This window comes from Meles meles, chromosome 18 (genome assembly GCF_922984935.1).
Source record: "Meles meles chromosome 18, mMelMel3.1 paternal haplotype, whole genome shotgun sequence".
NCBI lineage: Eukaryota > Metazoa > Chordata > Mammalia > Carnivora > Mustelidae > Meles > Meles meles.
In genome coordinates, this window is record NC_060083.1 from 26,282,362 (window position 1) to 26,302,319 (window position 19,958).

The 19,958-nt window shown below is 44.3% G+C and overlaps 1 pseudogene; it reads right to left on the reverse strand.

Annotated features, from left to right (window-relative positions):
- Window positions 1-18,100: 18,100 nt before the first annotated feature.
- Window positions 18,101-18,969, reverse strand: LOC123929907 (annotated as a pseudogene).
- Between the last annotated feature and the right edge of the window lie 989 nt (window positions 18,970-19,958).

Here is a 19,958-nt window from a genome sequence, read left to right on the forward strand (position 1 = left end):
GCCCCCTCCCTGGCCAACCCTCCAGAATTGGCTGGCTGGTGGGCTGGAGTTTTGGCTCAGGGTGAGGCAAGGACTCCCCCCTTGCCCGAACTTCAGTCAGACTCCTCTGAGCCCTCTTTTCAATGAGGTGTCATCCTTGGTCTGTCTTTGGCCTGCCCAGCTCAGTTTTAGCAAAGAATCCCATTAAACTGGTTTATTGAGAAGCCCCCCACTCTTGGTATCCAATCACATTGCTCCCCCTGGCCCTTGCTTCTTAACCAAGTCCTTCTTAGTAATTTTCCATCCAATTCCTCATCCTGCCCATTGCCTAGAAATCCCCACATGCCCCTGTTGTACTTGAAGTGGAGTTCAATCTCTCTCTCCTCTATTGCAATAGTCTTGAATAAAGTCGTCCTTGCCTGTTGAACTCTGGTGCAATTTTTCTTTGACAGGTGGCTTGTCTGTTGCACATCCATGCCCCTCCTTCTCCCCTGCTCTTCTGCACCAGTGCTGGGGTGGGGAAGAGACCTATTTTGAGACTGTCCCCAAAAGAGCAAACTCATGCGTGTTAGCATGGGTACTTGAGATAGGGAGAAGACATGTACGAGGGGAAAAAGGCCTGAGAGAAAATGGGGAGAGCTCTGCAGAAGGCCAGAAGAGCTGGCAGACTGCAACACAGGTCTGACCTGAGCAGAGGAGAGATGGGAGGGAGTGAGGCGGGGTGGAGGCATCTTTGGTGTCAGTCCAGTTCTAAGAAAAGCTCAGCAAGGCCACTGGAGAGTCCTCTACCCAAGGCCACCCACTAGGGGAGTCCCCCATATCACAAGAATGAGCCCCAATTTACTATCCTTGCTGCACCCAGCAATTGAGTGGGAGTGGCCTGTGGGAAGCCTGGCTTTGATGTGAGCCATGGAACACAGCAACAGATTTTGGGGTGTTGTGCTGGGACCATCAGTCAGTTATGCCCCTGTCATTGGAGACCCGCCACATGAACTTCCTCAGTTTTGGCTGATTACAGTTTACCCTCATTTGTGGGTAGGCCCACATTAGTGGAGGGGGAGGTTGAACCCCTTCTCTTGGTTTTCTCTCTCTAGTGTGCCAAACTTCCATTGGTTCTTTTGCTTGGCAGGCCTGCAAGTGCGCTGGTTTTGTTTGTTTTAAAGATTTTAGTTATTTGAAAGAGAAGGAGACAGAGATAGTGATAGAGATAGCAAGAGAGAGCACAAGGGGAAGAGAGGAAGAAGCAGGCTACCTGCTGAGCAGGGAGCGCAATGCAGGGCTCAATCCAGGACCTTGAGATCATGACCTGAGCTAAAGGCAGATGCTTAATTGACTGAGCCATCCAGGTGCCTCTGTTTTTGTTTTTTTTTTTTTTAGAGATTTTATTTATTTATTTGACAGAGAGAGATCACAAGTAGGCAGAGAGTCAGGCAGAGAGAGAGGGGGAAGCAGGCTCCCCGCTGAGCAGAGAGCCCGACGTGAGGCTCCATCCCAGGACCCTGAGATCATGACCTGAGCTGAAGGCAGAGGCTTAACCCACTGAGCCACCCAGGCGCCCCTCTCTGTTTTGTTTTTAAAGATTGTATTTATTTATTTTGAGGGAGAGAGAGAGCACAAGTGGGAGGAGGAGCAATGAGGGAGAGAGAGAGAGAAACTTCCTGGAGACCTGGGGACCAAACAGAGCTGATGGAAACATCTGGAAAGAACCCCCATGGGTGGAATGTTCCTTACCATTGACTATGTTAAAAGCCAAATAATCCAGTAACTACGGTAGTTGAAGACTGTGGCTGATGACTTGACTCCATCAAGTGGGGTACTAACACCAAGAAGCCCACATCCAAGAACTGAATAGACAAGCTACAGCAGGAACAGCTCCCCCTCGAAGCATCATGTGGGTGAATGATTAGAAGCAGTGAGGCTGTGTCTCACTGTTTATGAGAATGATGGTAGAAAACCTGCCCAAATTATTAGATCAGATGGATTTTACTAATCGCCTGCATGACAGTATGTTCAATAAAATGAAGTATAAGACTAACAAGGAAGTCTTTACAGCCTTGCTCTAAAATATCAATTGGTACGTTTTACAAGAACTTAATACTAATGAGGAATCTGAGGAAATGTCCAGGGAAAATGGACAACAGGGCCCAGATGAAATCTAGCGACACCACTTAGAGAGCAGTAATGACTCTGAGGGAAAAGGATTTTAACTTGTTTAATTATAGTATTTGCCCCTAAGGAAGAGTGCTTCCGAAAACCCGACAGGGTAAGATTACTGCAGGTGCAAGCAACTGTAACCTATGGCTCTGGCAATGAAAAAATGATTAACTGAGATTTTAATTCGGTGACCTATTATTGCTGGCCTGGATGACTTTGTTGCAGGGCTTAAAGCCAGCTCCAGCTAGTTTAAGCTGACAAAAGAGGAGGCATTTATTAAACAGAGACAGAGGAGTCTTCTAGAATCAAAGGACGGGGATGCATCCCGGCGACTGGAAGGACAGCAAAATCATCAGACCTCTCACCTGTCTCTCGCCCTCTGCTTTCTTCTCTGTGCAGCTACGTGTTTTGTTTCAATCTAGGTTGTAGGTCTTTTCCTGAAGGATCTGTGATGGTTTTTTATTTGGCTTTACTCTCTCCCTGAAGACTCGCTGAGCTGGTCTCCTGACCAAGGTTTCCATTCACTGCCCAGCCTGTAAACAGATCTGGGTTCTTTCAATGTGTCCTTTGCCGGCGGGGCATGCTGTTAAGCTTCGTCAGTAGAGGGAGCAAGAGAGACACCATAGGAGGAAAAGAGGTCCGGCTTCCGGTAGTCCGGGGCTTGTGCGGCGGGCTCTGGAGGCTCCCTTGGCCGGCGGCTGCACAGGCGCATGCGCGGGTTTCCGCTCCGGCGTCTGCGCGGAGCAGCTCTTCCCCAGCATCTCCAGCGCTCAGCTCCTCAGGGCAGGACGGCCAGCAGCGTCCAGTGGCCGGTGGCTTCTTCTGGCGACAACCTCTTCTTGCACCCTGGTGGTTCCTGACCTTGGGAGTTTCCTGGGTGAAATCTGAAATTGGCCCTTGGACATGGGGAGCAAGGACAGACCCAAGAAAGAGGCAGTGCCCAACAGATTGGTAGGTGGCAGTTTTAAGAAGCCAGGGGACTTGCCCATGAGGCTCGTCCTGGGGGGCTGCACAAGGAGCAGATCTTCACACCCTCCTGTCAGAATCCTCAAAGTTTATACAGAGGCCTTAACCGGGTTCAGTCATGTCTACCAGATGGTATATCTAGTCCTGCATGTCCGGATGGTCTCAGCAACACATTACTGTCTCAAGTCTGTGTCCCTGAAGCAGCTTTTAGGGCAGGTAGGCAGGCAGAGTGCAAGAATATGCCTTGAGACCAAGGTCAGGAGAGGGGGGAGGAGCCTCCAACTGCCTGGGTCCAGCTCCTGGATCAAAGGGCGGTCATACCCTCTGGATGACCTCCTTCAATGCTCTGCCTCTTGGGGCTGGCTCCTGTAATTACACGTAGCCCTCTTTTGCAATGTGCCCTGAGCAGTCTGCAAGGGTTTTATTAGCAGGGAGGTGGCTTGTTGGGTGACTCTGGCCACACTGGAGGCAGGTGCCACAACAACAGTTTAGACACAAGCAAGAAAAAACACAGAGGAAGATAATGATTCCCAAAATAAGTCGTGATTTTTAAAATTAAGAGCTCCATGACCTGAATCATTGATTTATTAGGTCCTCTAGGTTGGGGGTTGAATAACTCAGGATATTTAGTTGTTTCTTTATGTGATTTAATAAAGATGGTACATTAGCAGATTTCTCAGGTATAAATGCCCAGCCTTCTGTTTGGATGATGGCCTGGGTGCCTCCTTGTGAGGCAGTGATAATCTCCAGGTGATCCTATGTTGGGGGACTGCTTTTCTCATTAGAGATATTTTAGTGTTTAGTAAGGGCAGGCTTTTCCCTTACTGGCTGTCAGGTAGGGCTTGCTGGGTGAATTTAGTAAGGGCTTCCGTGTGGGTTTCAATGTCCTCCAGGCCACTGGAAGGTACAAACATGGCAGCCAAATGACCAGTGGAAAACAGGACATGCCCCTCTGGCCTTGAGGAGAAGGAGGTTGGTAATTGCTGCTCTGATGGGGCCGATTCTCCCTTGTGTCCAGGGAAAGCCAGGTGCAGTGGCCCAGACACACAGGCGGAAACCGTGGCCAAAGATCTGTGCCACCAAACCACTGGGCTCCATTTGGGGCTTCCCAAAAAATATCTGGGCAATGGGACCAGTCAGTGTCAAACTAGCTGCCGTCCTTTAGTGTGACAGAATGACCAGCTAGTTTCAGTGACATCCATATTTCTGGTACCGCTGGGTTGGTTCTGTTTAGAGTGATTTTTCTGTTCCCGACATAGGGGTGCCAGGTGATTCAGTGCTCGAATGTCCATAACCCAGGTTGAGTCCTATGACTATATCTCAACTCTGAGCCCAGTCACCTGTGGCTCAAATGGCATTTTTTAAGGGCCCTTTTGGTCATTTTGATGGGCTGTCCATGTAGTTTGAGTCTCAGGAAAAGAATGTCCAGTGTTAATGATAGTGGGTGCCATAGTCCCGGTTTCTGGAGTTGTGTTAATAATATCAGATGAATTAAGAGGACTAGTCCAGCTTGTTCTTTTTTCACATACTGCTTTTGGACTTCTTAATTCTTTCCTTGGAGTAGTGATAATCCTGATGAGCTAGAAGGGGGCAGCTGCTCATATACCCGATAACTGAAGTAGTTCTTTCATTGGGCATACAAGTGGGCCCACTGTAGGAAGGTGTTTATATTAGGAATCTGTCTCATGACTGGACACCCTAGGAGCAGCAGAAGTCTAAGGGTGAAAGAAAGGTAATTGTGTGGGAAAGTCTTGTCCTTCTAAATTACATTTGTGGCCTGATCCTTAGATGTTATTGTGGCTGTAGCTTTAGAAATTTGACCTGGTTGTGCATGCCATACATGTTGGCTGGGGAAGGCAACAGGCAGAAATAAGGAGATGGACTGGGGGTGGGACACACCAGACCAGATGCTCCCCTCTCTCAATGGGGGCATGTTCTGTTCTGGGTATAGTGCATTTCAGCAGCCCTGGCTTGCTGCAGGACGATGGGCTCCCATTGGTGGGAAATAATTCATCTATTCTGGTGGGATGTCTTATTGAGAATTCCGGGACAAAATGCCTTTCCAAGGCGTGATGGGGGATGTTCTCAGCAGGATAGAATGTTAATTTATGGGGAGACCCAGGGCAAAGGCTGTCTCCCTCGACTTCAATTTTTTAACTTTAAAATTTTTTTTTATTTAAGAGAGAGAGTGCAAGAGAGAACATGAGCTGGGGTTGGAGAGGCAGAAGCAGAGGGAGAAACAGGTTCCCCACTGAGCAGGGAGCCCCATGACACAGGCTTGATCCCAGGACCCCAATATCATGAACTCAGCCAAAGGCTGATGCCTTTTTTTTTTAAATACAAATTTTATTTATTTATTAGAGAGAGCATGAGAAGGAGATCACGAGCAGGAGGGGAGGTGTAGAGGGAGAAGCAGGCTCTCCGATGAGCAGGGAGCAGGATATGGGACTTGATCCCAGGACCCTGGGATCATGAGCTGAGCCAAAGTCAGACACTTGACTGACTGAGCCACTCAGGCACCCCTCCCTTGACTTTTATACCTTTGTAGTCCATATTGGATGCCTTGGCAGGCCTTACTGGTTGATCATGTAAATGTATTAAAGCCTGGGATAATACTTTAGTTCACTTGGTCAGGTGGTTTTACTTGTTAGTAAATTAATCTGCTGCTTTAATATTTCTTTATTTTTTTCCTATCAGTCCTGCTGCTTGCATGTTATAGGGATGTTCTTCTGTTTAACGTCATGTCTTTGTCCACTCTTACATATCATGGCCTTTGAAATGTGTTCCCTGATCGCTATTTGATGAGAGGAGCTGTACATGGTGCTCAGCTGTACATGGTGCTACGATCCCCTGCTGGTGGAAACTTGGAGGAGGCCAGCCATAGAGGGCACCTGAAAGAAGGCATATGTAGAATCCTCACCTGGAGGGAGGGGGCAAATGTGATCAGTTTGCTAAGCCTTCACCATTTGGAAACTCCAGTGGATGGTCCCACATCCCTTTGGCAGTTGCCTTGAGGATGGTTTAGGACACATAGGATTTATTACTGCATTAACCAGCCCACTATATTTTATTATTCTATTTTTTTATTTTTTAAAGATTTTATTTATTTATTTGACAGAGATCACAAGTAGGCAGAGAGGCAGGCAGAGAGAGAGGAAGGGAAGTAGGCTCCCTGCCGAGCAGAGAGCCCGATGTGGGATTCGATCCCAGGACCCTGGCTGGAATCATGACCTGAACCGAAGGCAGAGGCTTTAACCCAATGAGCCACCCAGGCTCCCCAGGCCACTGTATTTTAAGGGCAGTCTGGCATTCTTGGTAATAATGCCATTAAATCTGGGTGTTATGGTGGCCTCTCTTTCTATGTGTCCCATCTGCCATATCTACTGAGGAGTTAGTTGCTAGGACATCAGTTCCCTGATGGCGGAGAGTGTTCGTGCCTCATGAGCTGGGATGTGGAAAACAGGTAGGACTGCCGCAGGCTCTTGCAGGCAAACCTAAATGTTTTAAGGGCTTATTTATGATCATCTGCACCTCAGCTTTTCATTGTCTAAGCCATAGGGTTAGAAACCTTTTTAGAACCACTCCACTGTCTGTGTAAAGGGTTAAGGGCCCCTTCCTTCTGTTTCCATCGGGCTGGTGTCAGTGTTGGGCTGCGGAGTCACCACGCTCCTTGTGGGATATCAGGCATCAGCAGTGTTCCTCATGCCCTATTTATAGACTGCAGGGGCTGCCACAGAATAGGGTGGGGGCATTTGGAGGATCTCTGTATTCTAGAGGGTCTTGTAGCACCCACATTTCTGTGGGCTGGTGGCCTGCCACTTGAAGTGGAAGTTTGAGTCATGGCAGAAGTGGGTCCATGGAACACGGTCTCTACCCATCCCTTGGTAGAAAGGGAAGCTCTTACCATGATATGTGCACATTGCTAGGAGCTCTTGCTCTATGGAGGTATATCAGGGTTTTGCCCCTTTTCAGGGCTAAGACCCAGATCTAGAGGTGTTTTCTCCTTCTGTTGTCTCCTGCATAGTGCCCAACTCCCACATTCTAGAGTCACAGAAACATCTAATTCACATGGTAGTCCTGCTTTGGAGATGTCCAGAGCTTTAATCTCTTTCACTAGTGTTTTTGCCTCCCAAAGGTGGCTTGCAGCTCTGATCACCTGTTGTTGTTCTTTTTCTTTTTTTTTTCTTTTAAAGGGAGGAGGCACCGTGCCAAGTGGGGAATAAAAGTCCTACCAAACCCCCAGTCTCCTACAAAGGCTTGCATTTCTTTTATGTGCCAAGGGGTTGGATAGGCTTGTATTTTATCAATCCTAGTTTCTGGGCCAATATGCATCTTACCTGACCAAACAATTCCCCCAAATTTTGTGGTGGTATCTGGGCCTTGAATTTCTGGGGAATTAATCCTTTCCCTTGCAGATGTTCCAGCAAAATCTTCAGGGTGTCCTGCAGCAGAGGGGAGTCTCCACATGTTAACATTATATCATTGATGTAACTGTTGTGGGGAAGGAGAAAAGGGTCAGGTCTCATGTTACCATCCCTAGACATACTGGAGCCCTGTGAGGTAGCCTTGGGGAAGGTCCGTTGTTGCCTCTCCCACATGAAGGCAAATTGATCTTGTGACTCAGTAGCAAAGGATATACTGAAAAAAGCATTGGCTAAAACTAGTACAGCATGGGGTACTCCTAGGACCATGGCCAAAGTATTCAAGGTGGTGGCAATGTTGGGCACAGCCATGTGGACAGGTGGCATTATCTTTTTTTTCTTTTAATGTTTTATTTATTTATTTGACAGACAAAGATCACAAGTAGTCAGAGAGGCAGGCGGAGAAAGAGGAGGAAGCAGGCTCTCTGCTCTGCAGAGCCCCGACATGGGGCTCGATTCCAGGACCCTGGGATCACGACCTGAGCCAAAGGCAGAGGCTTTCACCCACTGAGCCACCCAGGCACCCCAACATTGTCTTGTTTGTTTCTTGGGAGTCCTGGACATCTGCCATGAGCCATTTGGCAATACTGGGCTGTTGAAAGCACTATAGGCAAAGCATATAATACTAGTTTGGTGCAGTTCTTGGGTAATTCTCCTAGTTCCTTATGCTCCCAGGCAATTTGTACTATTTTTCTCATGGGTGGTGGGCTAACTAGTTCCCATTTGGCATTGCCCCTCAGGACTGGCTTGATTACTCTAACCCAGAGGTGGAATTCACTGATGGAGATTTGCAGAGTTTGACTTTGTAGGATATGCCCAATATATTCTCTGGTATTGAAGGGATACCAGTTGTCATGGTGGAGAACTCCTAATTTGGAGTGTCAAAGGGACTTTTTTGAGCATAATTATTTGCCCTTCCTAACCACTAATGGCACTGAGGGGGCCGGGAAACCTCTGAGGGTTATGGTGTCTGAGAGTACACTTGGCTCCAGTATCAACCAGAACTGTCATCTTTTGTTTATTTCTGGGGGACTAGTAAATAGTGAGCCCAACATGCGACCTCTGATTGCCTCTCATGGCCATCACCTGGAGGCAGTCTTGGCTTGTATTTTGCCCTCTCCACACAGAAGTGATTCCTCGCTGGGAGGCTCCCAAAGGTGCCTCTTTCCTAAGGCCCATTTCTTTGGTCTCCTGGCTGGCTCACCAGTTGTAGTTGGCAACCTCAGGAACTCCCTGGGTGAGATCTGAAGCTAGCACCCTACAAGGAGGGCAAGGAAAAGAGGCAGACCCCTCTAGCTCGGTAGGTGGCAGATTTAATAAGCAAGGGAACTTATTTATGAAGCTTGTCTTGGGACAAGACTTGGGACTTCTCTGAGAGAAGTTCATCTCCACATCCTCTTGCCAGAATCTTAAAAGTTTATACAGAGTCTTTAACTGGGTTCAGTCACATAAACTGTGCAGGTGGTTTCAACCACCCACTGCTCTCTCAAGAGCTCCCTGAAGTTCACTGTGGGGAAGACAGGTAGAATGCACATTTCAAGGACACAGGAGCAGGGGAGGAGCCTCTGACTGCTTCCGTCCAGCTTGAGGGTCAACTAGCAGTTGTTTCCTCTTGGTGACATTCTCCAACATTCCCATTTCCCCACCCATCCAACAGGTTTTATAATGTTGTACCTTCAGATAGATACCTCTCCAAGTAAAAAGGGTGGATTTCCAGCAAGTTCCACTGGTGTGGAAACACAGTAACTTCTCTTCTTTTTCTATCCAGTGATACCAGGCCCATAAGGTCTGAATCTTAGCCCTGGGGTTAACCTATTCCTTGGGCAGCACATCTCAGCCCTAGGGGTGGAGGCTGCTCCTTATTTCTGCTATTCCTGTATCCTTTGGAGGTTCTTAGTAGCCAACGCCTCATTACCCTTCTTAGTAGCCAGCCTCTCATTATGCCAATCCTCTGTTACAGTTAATGATTCTTTTTATTAAATCTTCCCTATTCAAGTTAGTGTGCAGTTTGTCTCTTCTCGATGGTACCCAGATGCAGGCCAGCTTTCTCAGTTTCTCTGGTAAAAAGCCTTTCCATAACACACAAGTTCAATTGCTCTGATCTGAGTCAGCTCTGGGCCAGTGTTTACTTCTAGTTAGTGTCCCATGAGAGAGAATCTGATTGGCCTAAGGAGGTCAAGTCATCATCTCCTGGTCCACTAAGCTACAGCCAGGGAACACATGACTGCCACAGATAACCCCGTGGGCAGGTTACCAATAGAACCCTTTTATTAGACAAAGAGGGTGTGTGGAAACATGGGATATGCTAATAACCTAAAAATACCTGACCACTTAATGAACATGGAAAAATGAAGAATGATGTGGGAGTTAATATTGATACTGCAAAGGTTCTTACTGACCTTTTTCCTTCTGAGTGCTTTTTTTTCCCCCACCAAAAAGCTTTATTAAGGCAAGGGAAGCAAGGGCAAAAATGAACTATTGGGATTTCATCAAGATCAAAAGCTTTTGCACAGCAAAGGAAACAGTTAACAAAACCAAAAGACAACTGACAGAATGGGAGAAGATATTTGCAAACGACATATCAGATAAAGGGCTAGTATCCAAAATCTATAAGGAACTTAGCAAACTCAACACCCAAAGAACAAACAATCCAATCAAGAAATGGGCAGAGGACATGAACAGACATTTCTGCAAAGAAGACATCCAGATGGCCAACAGACACATGAAAAAGTGCTCCACGTCACTCGGCATCAGGGAAATACAAATCAAAACCACAATGAGATATCACCTCACACCAGTCAGAATGGCTAAAATTAACAAGTCAGGAAATGACAGATGCTGGCGAGGATGTGGAGAAAGGGGAACCCTCCTCCACTGTTGGTGGGAATGCAAGCTGGTGCAACCACTCTGGAAAACAGCATGGAGGTTCCTCAAAATGTTGAAAATAGAACTACCCTATGACCCAGCAATTGCACTACTGGGTATTTACCCTAAAGATACAGACGTAGTGATCCGAAGGGGCACGTGTACCCGAATGTTTATAGCAGCAATGTCTACAATAGCCAAACTATGGAAAGAACCTAGATGTCCATCAACAGATGAATGGATCAAGAAGATGTGGTATATATACACAATGGAATACTATGCAGCCATCAAAAGAAATGAAATCTTGCCATTTGCGATGACGTGGATGGAACTAGAGCGTATCATGCTTAGTGAAATAAGTCAATCGGAGAAAGACAACTCTCATATGATCTCCCTGATATGAGGACATGGAGAAGCAACATGGGGGGTTAGGGGGATAGGAGAAGAATAAATGAAACAAGATGGGATTGGGAGGGAGACAAACCATAAATGACTCTTAATCTCACAAAACAAACTGGGGGTTGCTGGGGGGAGGTGGAATTGGGAGAGGGGGAGGGGGCTATGGACATTGGGGAGGGTAAGTGCTATCGTGAGTGCTGTGAAGTGTGTAAACCTGGCGATTCACAGACCTGTACCTCTGGGGATAAAAATACATTATATGTTTATAAAAAAAAAAAAATTGGAAGGGGAGGCGAACCATAAGAGACTATGGACTCTGAAAAACAACCTGAGGGTTTTGAAGGGTCAGGGGTGGGAGGTTGGGGGAACAGGTGGTGGGTAATGGGGAGGGCACGTTTAGCATGGAGCACTGGGTGTTGTGCAAAAAGAATGAATACTGTTATGCTGAAAAAATAAATAAAATGGGGAAAAAAAGCTTTATTAAGGTACAATGGACAAATAAAAATTATATATATTTAAGGTGTACAACTTGGTGTTTTAATATATGTATATGTTGTGAAATGATCACCACAATCAAGCAAATTAACATACCCATAACCTCACCTCATTACCATTTCCTCCTCCTCCCTTTCCTCCTCTGTTGTCATCTTTTTTGGTGTGTAGTGGCTGAAAAATTTTCCCTTTTCCCCTTTTAGGTTCTTTGGCTGGTCTAATTAAATTGACATAAGATGGATTTACAGGAGAAAAACAAATACAATTTCACATGTATGGGGGTCCCCGATTGTAAGACTCAAGGGCAAGTCAGGCAGCTGAGGCCTATGTGCCATCCTGAGCTAAGGAATAGGGTGGGGCTGGAGCTTCAAAGGAAAGGAGGCTCCTTCACAGGATGGTAAGAGGAGCAAACTGTTGTTTGATGTTTGTGCTGCCGTGTGGATAGGCCTTCCAGATAAAAAGGCCTCTCTGGTAAGAGCTCTCTTTCTGGGTCACCCCCCCCCCCCCCCGTCTGAATTCTTTTAGGTAGTTAAGGTAGAGGTAAAAGTTTTTCTTGAGGCTGCTTGGTCTTACTGCCTTTAGCTCAAAATAATCTTATGCCAACTAGTATATTTTGGAGTCTTGTATTCTGTACCCCCTCTCTCCTGCCAAATGAAACTTAAGATTGACTCTTTTGGCAAATTTCAAATATACAATGCAGTATTGTTTACTGTATTACTGTGCTATACATTAGATCTCCAGAATTTATTCATCCTGCATAAATAAAACCTTGTACCCTTTTGACCCATATCACCCCATTAACCCTCTATGTACCCCCTGGCAACTATCATTCTGTCTCCACTTCTATGAGTTTGACTATTTTAGATTCTGCATATAAGTGAGGTCATGTAGTATTTGTTTTTCTGTGTCTGGCTTATTACCCTTAGAATATCTTCTACATTCATCTATATTGTTGCAAATTGTAAGATTTCCTTCTTTTTTATGGCTTAATAATATTCCATTGCATAAATACCACAATCTCTTCATTTCACTTGTTGGTGGACATTTAGTTTGTTTCCACTTCTTGGCTTCAGTGAACTTGGGAGTTCAGATACAGTGCCAAGCTGCTCTTCACACAGGCTATATGAATTAACTCCTCTACAAGAATATATGACAATACGTTATTTCCCTCTCAATAAACTTTTACATTCTTGCCTATCTGATAGGTGAAATAGAGTATTCCATTGTAGTTTTAATTTACGTTTTAAGAAAACTTATGAATTGAACATCTTCCCTATGTTTAAAAGGTATTTGCATTTTATTTTCTGTGAATTGTTAATGCCTTGTGCCATTTTCTATTGTGTTGTTAGTTTTTTTCTTACTGGTTTGGTTTTTAGATATTAAGGACATTAGTCATTTGTCATTCACATTGGAAATAATCCCTTCAGTTTGTTGTTTTTTTGACTCTATGCTATTTTAGGCTGTGTAAAGTTTTAAAATTTTTTCTTTTTTTAAAAAGATTTATTTAGTTATTAGAGAGAGAGAGAGAGAAAGAGAGAAGAGGCAGGGGCAGAGGAAGAGGGAGAAGGAGAGATTCTCAAGCAGATTCCCCACTGAGCACAGAGCCTGATACTGATACTGAACTCCATCACACCACCCTGAGACCATGACCTGAGCTGAAATGAAGAGTTGGACGCTTAACTGACTGAGCCACCCAGGTGCCCTTTCAATTTTTATATGTAGTCAAATTTATCAGTTGTATCAACTAGGACTGTATTCAGCTATGGGAAATAAAGAGCCAATGGTTTGAACAGATGGGGGAATATTTGTTTCATGGAACATGAAGGGAAAACTGCATTGTCTAGAGCACATCTTCCTGCATTATCTGATTCTAATATCTAAGTTTTAGATAACTGATAGCAAAGAAAAATAATTATAGTCTATAGACATGCAAATGAATGATGTCCAGTAGAGAGACAACTCTCTCCCACTGTCCTGACCCTGTGGGAAAGCCAGTTTGCCTCTGTTTGTACATTTATTTCAGTATTCCTGATCTAAAAATGAGTTCTTTGGATTCCTCTTTGATGCATTAAATAAAATCTTTAACATGTGTTCACTTTTATACTGTATGAAAGCCATGACTTAACCTTATCTAAAAAATTATCTTTTAGCAAGTATGAAGCCTGGAGATAGGCAGTTCCAAAGCTCAGTGATGCCATTAGGGAATCAGGCTTTCTCCATTTTTCTATTTCACTATTCTTAGTACACAGTCTTCATCACCCTGGTGGTAACCACGTGGTTCCTGGACAGTGCACCTCCAGTGCTCCCATCTCCATTCCAGAGTGACAAGGGCAAAAAATAAAGATGTTGGCCTTGTAAGAGGGAAGAAAAGCTTTCCCAAAAGTCACTGTTTCTGCTTATATGTCATTGGTCAGATCTTTAAGGGAATCTAGAAAGAAGACTATGACTTCTGGGTACGTTGTTCATTTCCTTCCACTTTTAAAACAAGACTTGTTAGTAAGGAAGAAAGGAATGTGGCTATGAGGGAGATAAGTAACATCTGCCAAATCAGTCTTGTCTCAATTGTTTCATAATTTAGTGGCTAATCTCTATAGGCTTTCCTTAATCTAAGATCGTAAAATGCTCTTTTTTTAAAATGTGTTTTTAAACTTCTATGACTTTATTTTTTAAAACAAACCTTTGTTTCATTTGGGATTTGATATAAAGAGCAGGGTGAGTATTTTTCTCTAGATGGCTATCCAGCTTCCTCAGCATATTTACGGAATATCCCAACGTTTCCTCATTGAGTAATTTTCTCCAAAAAGGAGAATTTCAGACCAATATCACTGATGAATATGGATGCTAAGATTCAACAAGATCCTAGCAAACAGGATCCAGCAGCACATTAAAAAGATTATCCACCATGACCAGGTGGGATTCATCCCTGGGTTACAAGGTTGGTTCAACATTCACAAATCAATCAATGTGATAGAACAAATCAATAAGAGAAGAGAGAAGAACCACATGGTCCTCTCAATTGATGCAGAAAAAGCATTTGACAAAATCCAGCATCCGTTCCTGATGAAAACGCTTCAAAGTCTAGGGATAGAGGGAACATTCCTGAACTTCATAAAATCTATCTATGAAAGACCCACAGCAAATATCATCCTCAATGGGAAAAAGCTTGCAGCCTTCCCGTTGAGATCAGGAACATGACAAGGATGCCCACTCTCACCACTCTTGTTCAACATAGTATTAGAAGTCCTAGCAATGGCAATCAGACAACAAAGAGAAATATAAGGTATCCAAATTGGCAAGGAAGAAGTCAAACTCTCTCTCTTCGCAGATGACATGATTCTTTATATGGAAAACCCCAAAGACTCCACCCCCAAACTACTAGAACTCATACAGCAATTCAGTAACGTGGCAGGATACAAAGTCAATGTACAGAAATCAGTGGCTTTCTTATACACTAACAATGAAAATACAGAAAGGGAAATTAGGGAATCGATTCCATTTACTATATCACCAAGAACCCTAAGATACCTGGGAATAAACCTAACCAAAGAGGTAAAGGACCTGTACTCGAGGAACTACAGAACACTCATGAAAGAAATTGAAGAAGACACAAAAAGATGGAAGACTGTTCCATGCTCTTGGATTGGAAGAATAAACATTGTTAAAATGTCTATACTGCCTAGAGCAATCTATACTTTTAATGCCATTCCAATCAAAATTCCACCGGTATTTTTCAAAGAGCTGGGGCAAATAATCCTAAAATTTGTATGGAATCAGAAGAGACCCCGAATTGCTAAAGAAATGTTGAAAAACAAAAACAAAACTGGCGGCATCACGTTACCCGATTTCAAGCTTTATTACAAAGCTGTGATCACCAAGAGAGCATGGTACTGGCATAAAAATGGACACATAGACCAGTGGAACAGAGTGGAGAGCCCAGATATGGACCCTCAACTCTATGGTGAAATAATCTTCGACAAAACAGGAAAAAATATACAATGGAAAAAAGACAGTCTCTTCAATAAATGGTGCTGGGAAAACTGGACAGCGATATGTAGAAGAATGAAACTCGACCATTCTCTTACACCGTACACAAAGATAAACTCGAAATGGATAAAAGACCTCAATGTGAGACAGGAATCCATCAGAATCCTAGAGGAGAACATAGGCAGTAACCTCTTTGATATCAACCACAGCAGCTTCTTTCAAGATATGTCTCCAAAGGCCAAGGAAACAAAAGTGAAAATGAACTTTTGGGACTTCATCAAGATCAAAAGCTTCTGCACAGCAAAGGAAACAGTCAACAAAACAAAAATGGGAGAAGATATTTGCAAATGACAGTACAGACAAAAGGTTGATATCCAGGATCTATAAAGAACTTCTCAAACTCAACACACACAAAACAGATAATCATATCAAAAAATGGGCAGAAGTTATGAACAGACACTTCTCCAATGAAGACATACAAATGGCTATCAGACACATGAAAAAATGTTCATCATCACTAGCCATCAGGGAGATTCAAATTAAAACCACATTGAGATACCACCTGACACCAGTTAGAATGGCCAAAATTAGCAAGACAGGAAACAACATGTGTTGGAGAGGATGTGGAGAAAGGGGAACCCTCTTCCACTGTTGGTGGGAATGCAAGTTAGTGCAGCCACTTTGGAGAACAGTGTGGAGATTCCTGAAGAAATTAAGAATAGAGCTTCCCTATGACCCTGCAATTGCCCTGCTGGGTATTTACCCCAAAGATACAGATGTAGTGAAAAGAAGGGCCATCTGTACCCCAATGTTTATTGCAGCAATGGCTACGGTCGCCAAACTGTGGAAAGAACCAAGATGCCCTTCATCGGATGAATGGATAAGGAAGATGTGGTCCATATACACAATGGAGTATTATGCCTCCATCGGAAAGGATGAATATCCAACTTTTGTAGCAACATGGACGGGACTGGAAGAGATTATGCTGAGCGAAATAAGTCAAGCAGAGAGAGTCAAGTATCATATGGTCTCACTTATTTGTGGAGCATAACAAATAACATGGAGGACATGGGGAGATGGAGAGGAGAGAGAGTTGAGGGAAACTGGAAGGGGAGATGAACCATGAGAGACTATGGACTCTGAAAAACAACCAGAGGGTTTTGAAGGGGCGGGGGGGGTGGGAGGTTGGGGAACCAGGTGGTGGGTAATAGGGAGGGCACATACTTCACGGAGCACTGGGTGTGATGCCAAAACAATGAACGCTGTTATGCTGTAAATAAATAAAAAAAAAATTAAAAAAAAATGCCACCTTTGTAAAAAAAAAAAAAAGTACCTTTGTCACTTATTAAATTTCCATAGTTAGGTCCAACTTTGTATTCTCTTGCATTATTCTTTGCTAGTCCTAATATTTAACTTACTATAACTAGATACTATTTTAAAATACCTGGTAAGTCTGGACTCTCCATTTCTCTGATTTTCCAGATTTATTCCTGGTTATATAATTATTTAAATTAAAATAAGTAAATCATAGTTAAAGAATTTAGATATCACAAGTAGGGTTTTTTTTTTTTTAAGATTTTATTTATTTATTTGACAGCCAGAGATCACAAGTAGGCAGACAGGCAGGCAGAGAGAGAGAGAGGAGGAAGCAGGCTCCTTGCAGAGCAGAGAGCCTGATGTGGGACTTGATCTCAGGACCCTGAGATCATGACCTGAACCGAAGGCAGAGGCTTAATGCAATGATCCACCCAGGCGCCACCACAAGTAGGTTTTAAGTGAAAAATAGTCACCTGATTTTATCCTTCCCCACTCGCAGTCTTGTTAACCAGAGAGAGTCATTTTTAACCCTACAAACTTTGCCTACCCCACATTGTATCTGCCGTATTATTTGATATATGCTTATGCTGCTGTTTACTGACTGATCAATTTTAGTTGTATTTATCATCTTCCTTTTGGAACAGATGTGGAATTAGTTCTTTTAACCCTCCTCCCCTCCTTCATCTTCCCAAAATAAAGCAGTATTTTTAGTTACGTGAGTAAATTGTACGAGTCATTATAATGATGGAAGTTTTGTTCACTATAAAGTTAATGCTTTTTAAAAAGATTTATTAATTCATTTTATTTTTATTTTATTTTGGAAACAACAAACTTTTATAGGAATCTGAAAAAGGACCAGAGAGAATTAGGAAAAATAAAAAGAACATATACAACTGTATCCTCAAGAATTTTCATGGAACATTATGACCCATCAAATCAAGGTATCCACATTTTCTAACAAATGAACTGATCTGAGTAAGGGCAGCATGAAAATATTCTAATACAGTGCTGCTCAACAGAACTTTCTGTGATGATGGAAATGTTCCATTATCCCTGTTGTTGAATACAGAAGCTACTAGCCACATGGATACTCATAATGTGACTAATGCAACTGAGGAACTGAATTTTTAATATAGTTTAAACAGCCACCGTGGCTAGTGATTACTAATTGAACAGCACAGTTCTAATGCCTCATGGGTCAAAATCAGTGGTTTCTTCAGGGGAGTTCTCTCATCACTGCTGACAGGTGTAGAGGGTTGGGGGTGGAAAGAGGGAAAGCTCTTAACAGCTCTATTTAACACTTAAGTTCTGAAACTCTCTTTCAGAGGCAAGAGATGAGGAAAGGACTTTGGGGGAGACCTGAGAATGCCCTTGAACTCCTGGCTAATGCCAACGGAAGTAGAAGGCCTAGGATTTGGCTCACTCTGATGGGAAGAGAGCTATGGTACAACTCATAGAATCTGAGGCTTAGGCCATCTGTGCATGGAAATCATTGCTGAGGGACTTGCTGGGAGGTAGGGTGCTCATTTCCAGACAGGGTTTCCAGGGCTAGAAGAGGATTTAGAGGCGGAGGGAGGACCTGGGGGCCCTTTCTGGCCACCTGCAGGCTGTACTGGCGTTTTGGGGATTAAGGTCTTGTTCTTGCTCTTGAACACTTTGCTGGGATCCAGCTTGTTCACGAAGGAGTTGGTCTCTTCTGCAAGTAGGTCTGTGTTGTAGGTGATGGGTTTATACATGCTGAACCACTACTTGGCCTGTGGGCTAATGCCATAGCTGGTGAAGGCGTACTGCCACTGCGGCAGGCCAGGTGTGTGATGAGCAGGTGATAGTAAGCGGTGAAGGTGTCTGAGAGAAAATGCCAGTATAATGCTCTGTCCAGGAATCAGATCTCAGTGTCTTGTGCTAACACTGGTTGCCCTCTTTTGTAGACAAGGCAAACCTTCCCATTCCCATTGCAAGGATCCAGCTCAAATATCACACTGCAAGAATCAAAGCGAGGCTTCTCTGGCTGTTTTTCACTGGCTTCAAGTGCATCATCCTCCAGGTCTGCCAGAGTTGGTGCATTAGGGAGTGAATACACAGAAGACTGGTTGAGTTGAGTCAGTTTTGAGATGCTGTTAATTGCCACGCTGCCCAACGGAATGGTGTGCTCATCCAGCTTCACACTCCATGTCATGTGGAGGCCATTGGTCATCAGGTAAAAATTCTTCACATCCTCAGGTAGCACACAGTAATTTTGTTCCCATGAAGAAATCATAAGATGTTCAGCAGGTGGCTTCTCTATGAGAGTCACCTCTGTCACACCTGGGGAAGATTCTAATACGCGGGTGATCCCCAGGGTCAGCTTCTCCAGGTGTGGCTCGCTGCTGCCTGGGGGCGGTGTCTCCTCCATGGCTCGTGTCCCTGCTGCGCAAGCGGTGGGTGCGGCGCCCACCGCGTGTAGCGCCGGGGATCTGGCTGGAGAGCTGGGTGGGTGGGAGGGCTGGAGGCCGCCCCAGAAGCTCGGCCATCAAGTTCACGGCATGCTGGGAATTGTAGTGCTTGGCGCCCGAGAGCGCTGCGGGGCGGAGATGGGAGGCCAGGGCTGCTCTGGGAGTAGTAGTCCCCCGGCACACTTGTTCCCGCCGCTAGGTGGTCGCTCCACCTATTTATTCATTTTAGAAGGGGGAGGGGCTCAAGGGGAGGGAAAGAGAAATTCAAGCGGACTCTACGCTGAGCATGGACCCTGACATGGGGATCAATCCCACGGCTCCAGCCAAAGCCAAGAGTTGGGTGACCCACTGGCTTCAACACCCAGGCACCCCCTTGCTCACTATAAAGTTAAATAGAATTATACTTTCTTTCTTGTACAGCTTTATGTTCTCCCCAGAGAGAATAGTTACCTCAACTTTACTTTGCCAACTTTCTCATACGCATAGTCTCATTTTGTTCCTCAAGTCCGGTTGAGTCTACTTTTTTCCAGGCACTGAGTCCTTTGTCTTCTGCTCCATCTGGCTGGATTGCTTTCTAAGCTGACTGCACAGTCACTATCCTGGGACTGTTTTGCTGCTCTACTAGGTAAAATCTGTGAGTTTCTGAATTCCATGAACTCTGTTTTGGATTTACTCCCTGATTTTGCTGAGCCCTGTCCCTAGTACCTTCTTAAGAAAAAAATGGGAGACAAACTTTTTGAGTCCTAGATTCCAGGCTTGGCTGGGAATTCTGGACTGAAATATTTATTTTCAGAGAATTCTTAAGGCACTGCACCACTCTTTTAGCAACCAGAATAGCCTTTTATAGTTGATTATATTTCTTTTTTGGAAGCATTTATGATCTGCATATACAGTTGATCTGAGATTTAAAAAAAAAAGATTTTATTTATTTATTTGACAGAGAGAGATC